General features: G+C 43.0%; 1 non-coding gene across 1 annotated transcript; it reads right to left on the bottom strand.

Moving 5' to 3' along the window:
- Nucleotides 1–3,493: 3,493 nt before the first annotated feature.
- Nucleotides 3,494–3,566, bottom strand: trnak-cuu (transfer RNA lysine (anticodon CUU)). Its single transcript has one exon. It is a non-coding gene; the product is annotated as a tRNA-Lys (tRNA).
- Between the last annotated feature and the right edge of the window lie 377 nt (nt 3,567–3,943).

Raw genomic sequence — 3,943 nt, 5'->3', positions numbered from 1 at the left:
TTAAGGGAAGGGCCTGTTCTCTGTAAGATATCCTAAACCAACGGCTCAGCGAGTGAAAGCTTCAGATTGCCGCTACCCAAATGATAATTATCCTTTCAGTTTTACTCTTCCCAAATAAAGGCTGGGACATTCATTGTGGATACATGGAAACAGTTTTATCCCACCCACTGCAGACACATCCATGTCACTGGGAACCAGTTCTCCTACAACCGGTGCCATCTCCCTTCGAGCCTTTCGATGTTTTGTCTGTTACTGAGTATTCTGCTGATCCCGAAGCCAATAATGCTAAAGGGGTTTCTCTGTTACACATCGAGTGGTTAGGATCTGGAGTGCACTCCCAGAGAGTGTGGGGGAGGCAGATTCAATCGCGGATTTCAAAAGCGAATTGGGCAGAAAATGCAGGTCTCCGGAGAAAAGGCGGGGGAGTGGGACCAGGTCAGTTAGTTTCCAGAAGAGCAAGAGGCCTCCCTTTTCAGACGGAGATGAGCAGATTTTCTTATTCTTTCAGAGGGTCGTTAGTCTGTGGAATTATTTTCCCCAGAAAGCAGTGGAGGCTGGGTCATTGAATTTATTCAAGGCAGAATTAGACAGACTTTTGATACACAAGTGAGTCAAGAGTTATAGGTGGGGGGGTAAGGTGGAGGCAGACAGGAAAGAGGAGTTGAGACCACAGCCTGATCAGCCATGATCTAATTGAATGGTGAAGCAGGCTCAAAGGGCTGAATGGCCAACTCCTGCTTCTGAGTCCTTTGTTCCTATGAGTCGGGCCGAATGGCCGCCATCTGTGGTGTAGTCTTGGCTCTGATTCTTTGACATTATGAGGCGCTTGAGGGGAAAATGGTCTATTTCTGCTCTTATTTGTTATGTTCTAATTCAGAGCCGACACCACCCAAGGCAATGGTTAGTATACTGTTGATGGTGGCAGTCTGGCTCGCTGTGTAAAGGGGATTGGTTTAGGTTTCGTTGCTTTCATGGGTTCGAATCCCCGTTTCAGCTGTTCTGTTCTTTCAATCACTTCACCTGAGCCTGGGCTTGTGGTTGTTGACGTATTAAGATGTCCCTCCTGGCAGGGTGAACCAGGAGAGATAGTAGGAATTGCAAAGTGACTGGGAATATATGGGGCTGAATGGCCTCTTTCCCTGTTATAACCTTTCTATGATTTTATATGAACGAGATTAAAATTGATGCAAGGTCTCTAATCTTGGCTGAGTGGTTAAGATTATGGATTTGAAATCCATTGCACTCTCCCCATGCAGGCTTGAATCCTGCCGACCTCGCTGCTCCTTCCTTTATGTGCCTCATTATTAAAATTAATTACTGATTAAATGGAATAAAGACCTTCCAATCACTCTCGGGTGGTTCTCCTGCTTCCCTTCCTCCTTTCTACATTTCTGTTCATCTGCAAGCATTCACCATAATCTCCAGTCTGAAATGGAACAATAATTAGACCTGTTGCTGACATCCTTATTTTTGGGTGTTTGTTTCTCCTCAGGCTTCTGTCACTCTCGGTGTATATGTCTGTGTGTGTTCCTTTGTGTGTATCAATGTGGTTCAGTTCCCCGAGGGGGTGAACACATTTTTACTATCACAAACTTCGTTCACATTAGTTGTGCAACTTCATATTAAAATGTTGCATAGAAAAATATCAGGATGAAAGATGCAAGAGGATTTTGTCTCACTCTATGCTTGGACTACAATAACAACTTACATTTATATAGCAGCTTTAACCTAATGAAACGTCACAAGGCGTTCCCAGGAGCATTATAGAACAAAGTGTAACACTGAGTCACATATTCGGTCAGGTGACTAAAAGCTCGGTCAAAGGGGGAGGCTTTAAGAATTGTCCTAAAGGAGGAAAGTATCGATTTCATGATCAAGCTAACAGCAATGGTTCATCTCATTGGTGAAGGCGTCACTTGTGTTAAACATGAACAGCCCATTTGGCAGGAAAAAGTTGTCTCTGGTGAAAGAGATCTGGAATGAAAAGAAATGTCAAAAGTAGCATCGATAAATCAAATTTCAAGCCTTATTGGTAGTTTCCCTGATGTCCAGTGACTGGGATTCACCGCTTTCATAGGGCCCACAGTGATTAGGGTTGAGGGTTTTGGAAATTGAAAGTTGCACATGAGCAGCTTGTGGGGCGATTTCACCTCAGTGTCGATGTCATGTTCCAGCTCACAGCGAATGTTGTTCTCGATGGCTGAAGAATTGGTTTGTGTTGAGCCTAAACATGCAGTTCTGTGGTAAAAGAGTCTGAAATTTTGAAAAAAGACAAAAGCAGCGTAGATAAGCTGCACCGAAAGAAGACTTGACAGCTTTCCTGGTGGTCTAGTGGTTAGGATTTTGCGCCTCAGGTAGGGTTTGATTCTCTGTTAGGGAATGAAGATTTATTGTCCTTGTGAAAAGGTTAAAAAACGAGTCTTGCGAAGGTATTGATTGAATATATTTAACAGCTTCACCAGATTCAGTTGAGTGAGAGTTCAATTTTTGCCCCAGAGTTCAAAATGTCACATTGTGGGCCAACACAGATGCGGAGTGAAGAAATGAAAGAAGGAGAAGAGAAGGGCTGGTTGCAGAGCACTGACCACAGGGACGTTGGTGCGAGACAAAATATGGGTGGGAGAATGAAAGATTTGCTGCCTCATGTTTGCACTGACACAAATGTTACTCCTGATCGATCAATCAATCAGAATTGCTTTTTGAAAGCGGCACACAGGACCGATTGACCTCTTTCTCTGTTGTAACTTTCTATAATTTTATGTTTTCCAACACCACGGCTGCTTCTCTCACAACCATTCTGACATGTTATAACCCACTCTAGCGAAATGTACTTTCTTAACTTATATTCGGCTCTTTTGAAACCAAAACACGGAGCAAATTCAGCGAGTTTTCTTGTAATTTCCAGCACAAGATTTGTCACGAGACTAAATGAGCGACACATTAATGGTGCCAATCCTTCACTGGAACTCACCACGTCCAAAGAGCACTGTTACTATCAGCCTGTTATGTACTTTCTTGCAATAAACCTGCTGAAGAATATAAGCTTATCACAGTTCTGCTTTCTTCCCATTGAAATCCAACCTGAAAATATGAACAATTTCAAAGCTGAACAACGTGCACAAGACTGGGAGGAGAGTGTAACTGTAGATAATCAGCACTGTGCACATTCCTGTAATCAGAATCTGGGAGAATCAGGAAGATGAGATCCTGGTGTTTCTTTATCCTGTGGTCTGCAAACTTTGTGTCTTACATTCCCATGAACTGACTGTGTCTGCATAAAGCAGCTAAATGACCCGAGAGCTGGACGGGCAGAGGGAGCTGGAGGAGAGGCAGGGACAGAAGCAGGAAGAAATGCGACAAGAAAGTGATTTGAATTTTATGTGTATTGGTTGCTTTCAGTGGTTAATGTCTGCCTTGTAAGTTTCACAGCTGCCGCAGGAATTCGGTTGGCGCTTTCCCTTCAAAGCAGCAAGATTTTTTTTAAAAGTCACAGCGGCCAACGTGGGGCTCGAACCCACAACCTTAAGATTAAGAGTCTCATGCTTTACCAACTAAGCTAGCCAGCATTTGAAAAAACAAAAAAAAAAACTCCATATGCCAACATACATGGAGCCAACTGTTGTTTTCCACCTGGAGCCTCAGCTTGTTCTGAATTTCAAAGTGTAGAAGGTAATCGAACTACAAAAGCCCAAAGGTTACAAAGCATTCCTCTCAATCATCAATAACATCATTCACATCTTCCACTTCTTAGCTGCACCTCCTTCCAAAAATTGCAAACTCCTCTTGCATCTTTCATCCTGATATTTTTCTCTGTAACATTTTAATATGAAGCTGCACAACTAATGTGAATAAAGTTTGTGATGGTAAAAATGTGTTCACCCCATCGGGAAACTGAACCACATTGACATACACAGAGGAACACACACAGACATATACACCGAGA

This window comes from Cetorhinus maximus, chromosome 23 (assembly GCF_964194155.1).
Source record: "Cetorhinus maximus chromosome 23, sCetMax3.hap1.1, whole genome shotgun sequence".
NCBI lineage: Eukaryota > Metazoa > Chordata > Chondrichthyes > Lamniformes > Cetorhinidae > Cetorhinus > Cetorhinus maximus.
The sequence above is the reverse complement of the archived record's forward strand: the minus strand, read 5'-3'. Positions and strand labels throughout refer to the sequence as shown.